Below are 10,196 nucleotides of genomic sequence, written 5' to 3'. Positions count from 1 at the left end.
ACATTGGTGTTTATTAGATCACCAAAGTTAAGCAACATTGAGTCTAGTCAGTACCAGATGGGTAACCATTTGGAAATACCAGGCGCTGTATGTAGAGGGACGTCAAAACCGTTCTGCAGGAACTGCTAAAAACTAACTTTATCATCTTCCTTAACCGGGATTTACATGCAACTGGGGACCACTTGCGAATTTGATATTCCTGCAAAACTTCCTCCTAGAGAGGAAACCAGTTCAATCTGCTTGGGTGAATGCAGCGGGCTTACTTGTATGATCATGCTCTTCCTTTGTCATTGTATCTTGTTTGACACCACGACCCCATTCTTATTTGATACCGTTTCTATCACTGTCGCTTCAGTCACTCTCACTCCCACTCTCTCTCTCTCTCTCTCTCTCTCTCTCTCTCTCTCTCTCTTCTCTCTTAACAGACAAATATATAAAAATATATGAATGGTTCGTAGTAACTAAAAAAGAATAGCACCACAAGTAGTAACACTATTTAACCCATTGAAATGAACAGCTCTCGTCGTGAGGAAGCACCATCTTTTGACAAGCTTCTTCGTCTGACCTTCACTCCTGATCTGAAATGGAGCACATACACCCAATTCATTGCGAGGGTCATTGGAAAAATGGTTGGCTCCTTCTACCACTCTTGTAGATATCTCACTGCTGATGCAATTCTCTGCTTGTATCGAGGCCAAGTACGTCCTAGGATGGAGAACAGTTGGATGTAGTACATCCTACATCCTAAGATGGAGTACATCTGGCTAGGAGCTGTTTAGTGCACCCTATCCTGCATTGACAGAGTTCAAAACCGACTTCGTAATCTAGTGGGTGATGCTATTTTCTCTTTCCTGAAACCTCTTTCCCACAGAAGATATATTGTGAGCCTCTCTCTGCTCTATCGTTATTTTCATGGCAAATGTTCGACTGAGCTCCAACCTATTGCCAATTTTTCACAAAAAAAATTTGTCTAGCCAAAATCACTATCAAAATTCCCCCCACTCTATCAGTGCTTAAACCTAAACGTGAATTCTATGAACAAAGCTTCTTTCCTAGAACTGCCAGCCTGTGGAACTCTGTTCCACTGGTCTGCTTTCCAGCTGACTACAATATTGTCGTCTTCAAGTCCAATGTAAGCAAGTTCTTATTGAACTATTCTCTTAAATAATCAAATTATACCAAATTTCCACTACTAATAATTACTGACACACATTAACCCTAATCCTTGTGTGGCTTCTGAACCTTGATATGTAATGACCCCTTCGTAAAAGAAACAAAATAAAAAATAAAAACGTAAATGATCGAAAGAAGAGGGAGATACACCGAACACAAAGTAACTAATTTGATATTTTGTCCATTTATATTTTGTTAGATTTAATTCGATTTGGAAAATAATTTTTTCTTAGATTCAAATAATCTAATGCAAGCCAAATAAGGTATTAAGTTAAAAATTACACTAGCAGGGACACCTGGCATACCTCTGCTGTAAAATACGCTTAAATATGCTATTTTAATTTATGCAGATTTTGTATATATTGTATAGTCAATTTTCTTGGGTGCATCAGTTTGAATCGAAACCGAAACCAAAATTATGAAGAATTCTTTATGGAACGATAAAATTGTTGCCCTAGATGAGATGACATGATTCCTTTTTCCGTTTGATGAAAACTGATTTTCTTTTTTTGTTGCAGATCATCTACTAGTTGGCCACTTGTGTACAAATCCCAAGTGCAATAGGAGCCTTGTATCATGTCTAAAAGTGACACAATGTTCAACAAACGAGATCAGAGATGCGCCGCTGTACAACTTATGCTCTTTACTGATCCAAATTATGACAACAGGACCATTGCCAGCGCCTTTAAAATGCAAATCTAGATAACAGGGACGTGCCCAGGATAATGAAAACAAAGTTTCTGGTCATGTTTATGGTTTTTGGTGTGGTTTCAAGAGAGGGCCACATCATGCCACCGCATATCTTCGAAGTCGGGTTGAAAGTCAACCTCAAAGTGTACCTGGATGTGCTGAAGGGTGTGGTGATCCCCTGGTGCAATCAGGTGGCCACTGGCAGACCCTGGGTGTGGCAGCAGGACTGGGCGCTGGCCCACAAGTCCACAGAGACCCAGGCTTGGCTTCAGAAGGAATACTCTTCTCCTACTGCCCCCGCCCCCGTTCTCCCCTGACCAGAACGCCATTTCAGCAAATCATCTTTTCTTTGACTATGTTAAATTTGAATGTTTTACATTTCCGGACACGTCACGGGTTCCAGACTGTTTGCCCACTACCACTTTTCTATTTTCTTTTTTCTTCTTTTTTTTTTTTTTTTTTGCTCAACACACACCTTTAAACACCCGGGCAATGCCGGGCACCCAGGCTAGTAAAAAAAAAAAAATTAATAAAAAAAAAAAAACAGCAATTAAAACTTATAGAAAAAAAAACAATATTCATAAATTTAACTAGAAATCACAAGATTCGATCCTTAAACAATTCGCTAACAAATGTCTCTTTTTGATTATAATTTTTTTTTTTTTTTTTTTTTCCTTTGCTATTAAATTATTCCATTAGAATTCAGCCAATCCGCGGCCTTGATAAGTGGTGACGCCTATGTATAAAAAAAAAAAAAAAAAAAAAAAAAAGACGTTGTGTGGAGTACAGCCGCAATTTAAACAGTGTCTGAAAGCGCACTTACCGAGAGTGGATTAAAGACTGATCACCCCTGGTCGGGTCATGTGCGGGGAGGAAGGTCTGATGGTGAAAGATCCGAAACATTCTCATGATCTGCGCCAAAACATCACTGACGGACGACACACTCCAATGTTCCATTATGGAACGCATAATTGAACTAAAATGACTTCACTTAGAATTAAAATAAACCGACATAAACACTTATTTAAAGGCAGTTACTTCCCCTTACCTACACAACAGTTAGATTTTTTTTAAATGTTTACAAATACCAACGATCTCTTTTAGATTAAAAAAAAAATTATTCTTATCAAAGAAGGTTTGCGCACCGAAAGGCCTCCTTATGATTCTAAAAAAAAAATATGGAAACATTCCCTTACAAAGGTATTTATTTTATAAACTATTTTAAAACGTTTTTGTAAATATAATTCCTTATTTTTTATTTATTTATTTTTTTTTTACACGGGAGTCAGCACTTACCAAGGCCCGGAAGCCACTCGGGGATAAGGGTTATTGCATGTACAGTAATCAATGGGATAATATCGTAGTAATCGTTAGTAATGGAGATTTGATAAAGCGTCTTACTTAAGGGGGGCGGTTCATCAGGAATTTGTTTATGTTGGACTTGAAGACATCTAAGTTGTAGTCAGGTGAGAAACAGGCAAACAGAGGAGAGTTCCACAGTCGTGCACTTCTTAGAAAGAAGCTTTGTTCATGGAATCTGTGTTTTGATTTAGGCACAGATAAAGAATGGGGAAAATTATTGACAGTGGTTCAGCTAGACGGGTGTTTTTCGCAAAAGATTGGTGGGGGGACCAGAGTGGAGCTCAGACGAGCACTTTCCATGGAAATAACGATAAAACAAAGACAGGCTTGCAACGTCCCTTCTGTGGGAGAGAGGTTTGCAGGGAAGAGAAAAGGGCGTTCCCCACTAGGACACAAAGTCTATTTTGTATTCTGTCAAGGTAGGATAGGCTGTTTTTAGCAGCTCCTGCCCAGATGTGGCAACATTACTCCATCCTTTTTGTTTAAATTTTATATCACATCGAAAAAACAAACAAACAAAAAAAAACAGCTTTTCATACTTATTTTTTTTATTATTTCCCCCTTATAAAAATCCTATCTAAGTATTAAATAAAAAATGTAATTACTATTTTTCTTACTGTTTTCCCCCTTCTTAACATTGAATCATTACACAATAATTTAACTGTATCACATGGACATATATTAATCATACAAACAAAAGAATTAAATTTCACTAAAAACATTTTATTTTTTTATTCTAGGTTCACAAACTATATTTACTTCAATAACCTGGTTAAAATTTGGTGTCTTCTTTCCCCCCCCCTCCTCTTTGCTGATGAGGAGACGTTATCCCGAGATACTTTACTTCTTTCACGATGGTTTATTTGTAAATATCGAATAAATATCGTTTCCGAAACGATCGTGCATATAAATATGATTTTGTTGTGTTTCCTCCTATGAAAACTTGATAATTTCACAATTATTAATCTCTCACTATTTCTATTTATATAGCTCTAGGTAATTTCTGTTCGTGCTTATTAGCGTCTCTATTTCTTTCTAAGTTCTTGCAAAAAGTTTCAGATCGTCCATGTACATTAGATAGCTCATTCTTTCATCTGTATAAGTAAACTTGTATCCGAATTGGCACTTTCTTAGTATGCTGTTATGGGATATCATAGCTATGATGAACAGCAAATGGAAGATACCACTTTATTTTAATCTAAGTTGTGTATCGTTCATCAGCTGTCAGTTCAAGTTTCCATGTTCTCATTTCATTTTCTATTAACTTGATAATCTTGCCTGATATTTTGTACATCCTTAGGAATTCTATTATCCATGCTTTAATAATCCTGTTGTACGCTTTGTAGTCGATCCATGCCATGGCTATGTTCTTTTTTTTCTTTCTACTTTTTACCTCCTTCAGGATCTTGTGGTCTATGTACAGTGGATCATGTGTTCCTCTTTTTCCTTTTCAGAATCGGTTCTGTTTCTTGCAAAGTAGTCTTTGATTATAAAGGGAGTTGTAAATTTGTTCCCTCAGTTGTGCTGTTAGTATTTTCCATATGATAGGTAAACATGTAATAGCCCTTGTGAGAAATTCCATATACAACTGCCATATTTCTTGTTTAGGCCGGCCACACAGTTCTAGTAGCCGGTCTGTGATTGGTTAATTTTGAATTAGTCAAGTAAATTGCTTGGCGCCATTTTTGTATCATTCTATTATTTTTCAGTCTAACAGAAACTTGGCAACGGGATAGAGTCAAACCACAGCGGCTGCCTCTGAAGGGAGCCAAGACAATTCCTTCATGAACACCAAATAGTTGGTGAACGGAGGATCACATTTCAAAGATGACATTCAAGAACTGTTCTGCATGTTTATTTTCCAAATATTGGATCTTATCTTATTTCATCTTGAATCTCAAGAGGCTCACATATGCCTGATTATAGGCGCCATCATTTCCACCGAGTTTACCATGAACAGTCATGAATCCTTCCAAAGGAACAACGAACTAACCTTCCAACAATAGGAATTCAAACTAAAGGCTCCATGCGTATGGAAGAAAATCAGGTTACCATTTTGCAAAAGGACTTACAAGAACCAAAGAACTTTCATTGCTGTTACATTGTGAATAAATTTTGAGTTTAAAGGTATGACTTTTGTTTGTGGAATTAATTTGCTTCTTCAGGGAGGAAATTGAGTTGTGTAAGAAAGAAATTTCTTACGCTCTGTAGTTGCTAGGGATGGTTCCCTTTTCTGTGTCTTATCGTACCATTGTGGTTCTCCCTTTGGTCATCCATTCCGGCACGTTAGATCATGGATACATCTTTTCAGGTTTTGAATATGATTTTTCATATGAATTTTTTAAAGTATTATTATTATCATTATTATTATTATTATCATTATTATTATTAAACAAAATTAACTTAATTTTTTAACGAAAATACACTTGGACTAAAATGAAAACATTGGAAAACCAAATAATCTATTTATTATCAAATGAAAAATGAAAATCATTTTTATTCAATTTTCTCTGAAACTTTTGGTGAAATCCACCCCAATAATATAAGAGTCTGTAATACAGGAGAGAGGGTTTTGCTTTTTTCCCCTCATTTTAATGATATTAAATCCATGATCGATATCTCTAGAAGCGAAAGTTGAACGTCTGATCTTCTTGACAGTTGTATTAAATTCACATTTGTACATGGTTAGCGCGTCACATTTTTAATTTGCACAGGAGCAAGCACGTCCTTGAAAGCATTATTCCAAAAGTTTATCAACAAAATTAAAACTTGTATAATTAGGGTGAATTCTACTGACAGTCTCAGAAAATTAAATAAAAATGATTTTCATTTTTAATTTAATATCATTTAAATCTTATGAAATAATGCTTGCTCTTATTCAAATTTTATTTATTTAATTTTATTCAATTTTCTTCCGCCGCCATTTTGTAATTTTATTTATCAAGCTTTCTATCCAGCATTATCTTTCTTCAACATCCGAAATAGATTTCTCTTTCCTCTTCACCTTTTTTTTTTCTACAGGAAAACACGAAAATCTTTCCATAAAAGAGAAGGGAAAACAAAGGAAAAAAAAAATGAAAAAAAAAAAAAAAAAAAGAGTACTTTTTAAAAGAAATGTCTAGAGTTCATTGTTAAAGTCCGGAGGATTTCAAAGTTTGCTTTTTTTCCAGTAAACTTATAAAAATTTGTCAAACAGGGTTGACATAACCCCCTGCAAGGAATGTATTTCAAAATACACGACGCATATAATGGAACAGATTTAATTAATGATTCGTGGATTTGTATCTGATAACAAAAATAATTAAACCTCATCCCCTTCGATAATACAACGACATCAAAGTCTCTTGTTCTGCAGACATCTCCTTACACTGTCCTCGGTTAATCTTCCTCTGAAGTCATCAGATCTAAGCCTTGCACGTTTAAAACTCACATTACACATCCATTACATTATTCTCATACCATTATCTCCATGCAACACATGTCCTCAATCCTCATTAGCCAGGTTTCTCTTGCATACATCACAATGCGTACACATGCTTGATAAACTCTTTCTATGCTCAACAGTGGTAACGCTATGCTAGTTAGTAATGATAGAATTACGCGGCACCCTTTTCAATTCTGAATTCCATTAGATTAAGATTTTGGTGATGATGATCATCATCATCATTCTCCTTGTGTATTTTTTTTTTTTCTTTTTTTGCTGACTGTTATCCTCACCGCCATAGTTGTTGTTGTTGTTTCATCATGTTTCGGCCAACTCATCCTCTGGCCTTCTTCGGGTGGTGAACCACGATAGGGTTTGATTTATTTGCTTCCCCACTGAGCAAATTAGGCACAAGGCCGTTTTTTAATGTGGAGAGAGGGAGAGGAAGGGGGAGGGAAAGGGGGGATCCACCTCCCGAGAGGTGGGAAATGGGAGCTGGATAGTAACTGTGGTCTGTAGGGTGATCCCTACATTGACCAAGTTCAGATATGTGGGGTTACCTACACATATGGTCTTTGCTAGTCATAGCTTGCCGCATCCGTCGGAACAGATGGTATTTATTTGCTCCCCCACCGAGCAAATAAGGCACAAGGCCGATTTTTATTGTGAGGAGTGAAGGGAGGGGGAAGGGAAAAAGGGGACCAGCTCCCAAGAGGTGGGAAATGGGAGCTGGTTAAAGGTCAGGCATGTGGGGTTGCCCCCACATCTGGTCTTTGTTTGTAGTATCTGCCGGAACAGATGGTATTTATTTGCTCCCCCACCGAGAAAATTAGGCACAAGGCTGATTTTTAATGTGAGGAGTGAAGGGAGGGGGAAGGGGAAAAGGGGACCAGCTCCAGAGAGGTGGGAAATGGGAGCTGGTCAAAGGTCAGGCATGTGGGGTTGCCCCCACATCTGGTCTTTGCTAGTCATAGCTAGTCATAGCTTGCAGTATCTGCCGGAACAGATGGTATTTATTTGCTCCCCCACCGAGCAAATTAGGCACAAGGCCGATTTTTATGTGAGGAGTGAAGGGAGGGGGAAGGGAAAAAGGAGACCAGCTCCCGAGAGGTGGGAAATGGGAGCTGGTTAAAGGTCAGGTATGTGGGGTTGCCCCCACATCTGGTCTTTGCTTGCAGTATCTGTCGGAACAGATTCTACACTCTGATCTTGTCCCCCCCCCCGTGCCGCCGAATCTTGTAACTGTATCCCCAGTAATTAATTGTGGTTGTCTCACCATGTTTGGGCCAATTAATCCTCTGGCCTGCTTTGGGTAGGATTAAAGCCGTTAAGGATCAACGCTTCTATCTACTGCACCACACCACGGATGGTGCCAGATGTGTGTTGGCCGAAACGTGGTGAAACAAAAATTTTGAAGACGAGGATAAGTTTTCAAAAAAAATGATGAAATTATGAAATCTCTTCTCAAAGGATTCCCAAATAAATAAATAAATAAATAAAATAAATAAATAAAATAAATAAATAAAAATTGACTATGATTCTCCTTTTTTATTTTTCTTCTTCGGAAAACCGCTACATAATGACATTTGTTCAGTTTTTATCTAAAAAACAAAAATGAATAATAAAAAAAAAACCCAACTTGTCAAGACGCAGGATAAATAAAATGGAAAAATAGAAAAATATGTGAATTCTTGAGAACATAATGAAGACTCCAAGAAGCCGAATAGATAAGACCTTCGTTTCTGTTGAAACGCAATTGCAGGCATGTATGTGACTATTTTCACAGATTCCATTCTTTTCCGAAATAAAAAGGCAGAAAAGTAAAAAAAAAAAAAAAAAAAAAAAAAAGCAGAAAATAATAATCTGTTCAAGACCTTCGGCACCACTGGTTCTCAATGGAGTCAGTTTTCGCGGTAACAAATTGACATCTCACTCTTGTATTCCTCCATGCTGGAAAAACTTTTCTCTAGTAAAAACATACGCCATCCTCTGGAGAATGATTTCCAATTATTAGTGCTACGTAACCATATGTGCTTGTAAAATAACAATTCCAATGAACAAAAAAATAAAATAAAATAAAACGCAACCACATCAGCAATGCTCTAAAGAAAAATTTTAGTTATTCTCTTTTTATTAGCAAGCTTGAAAATCCAAGTATGACGTCACAGAACCGGATATGACGTCACACCACCAGAATCTAAGCGTTTGTTAATGTTTCGTTACTTTAATCTTTTTCATCAGAAAATGCACTTCTTTATGTCTAGCTACACTGATGAATCGTGGAAACGAAAGACGTGTCTGTTGATAACTTCCTATTATCGTCTTATTGAGCTTTTTTTTTTTATTTGGTTGGGATTAAAATATAAATATTAATATTTATATTAGATTTCTGATTGGAAGTGGATGCATATATATATATTTGTGTGTGTGTGTGTGTGTGTGTGTGTGTGTGTGTGTGTGTATAATGAATACGTGTGTATTACATACGTTTGAAAGCCAAATCATGACACAATGTTATTGTTGTGGTGGCAACCACTTATTTGCATATGCAAATAACATAACACTATAAATGGCAAGCCTAGGTTGGCCTTGGTGTGTCTTACTCAAATACCACCGGAAGTGACGCCAAAGAGCGTAGATGTCCTCCCACCAAGACTCTCTGACTCGACACCGTCATTTGTACATATTGTAAATATACCTTTTCTTTAATACACTTATTATTGCGTTATCTTGTTGTTTGCGTCTTCATTGTATTTCCTTACTAATTATTGTTCAACCTTGCAACCACAACAGTTGGCGACGAGATATGAAGCGTCAAATATAACAGTTTGACGAAGAACTATTTAAAAAAATTTTAAAAAAACAACGCAAAGGTTGACCATTTTTTTTTTAAGGAATGCAAAGTGTTGACTAGCAAACGGATTTTACGCTAAAGAGAAGTTTCAACTCAAGTGAAAAAAAAAACTCTAACGTGGCAAAAGCGACAATTTACGCCGTTTTTTGGGAATCCGACTTGCAAACGAATGTAAAAGTGAATTTTTTTTTTGTCGCTACACGACAAATCTTACTAAAGGACCAACTTGCAAACGAAAAGCGAACTTTGTTCTGTCGCAAAAACGACAGGTCAGACCCGTATTACGAAAAGCAAGGAAGTAACCCACGAAAAAAGTTCACCAGTGGATTCTAATTACTGTTCTCCGTAAACAAAATATAAAAGAGAAAATTATAACGGACACAAAGGTGCAGGAAGTTTTCTCCATATGTGACGATGTGTTACTGTACAGCGAGAGAGTGGTAATACCCAAAACATTGCAGAATAGGATGTTAAGAGATTTCCACACAGGACATCCGGGGATAAATCGAATGAAGTCGTTAATGAGAAGCTACGTGTACTGGCGTAACATGGACACTGACATAGCGACAACAATTGATAAATGTAAAAGAATGCCAGTTAGCGGCAAAATCTCCACCTATAGTACACAAACCTTGGCCGAAAACCGACCAACCATGGTCGAGAATCCACATGGACTTCGCTGGTCCAGTAGGT

Source organism: Euprymna scolopes, chromosome 17, assembly GCF_053919585.1.
Source record: "Euprymna scolopes isolate OS-2025 chromosome 17, ASM5391958v1, whole genome shotgun sequence".
NCBI classification, from domain to species: Eukaryota; Metazoa; Mollusca; class Cephalopoda; order Sepiida; family Sepiolidae; genus Euprymna; species Euprymna scolopes.
Note: the sequence above shows the minus strand (reverse complement) of the source record.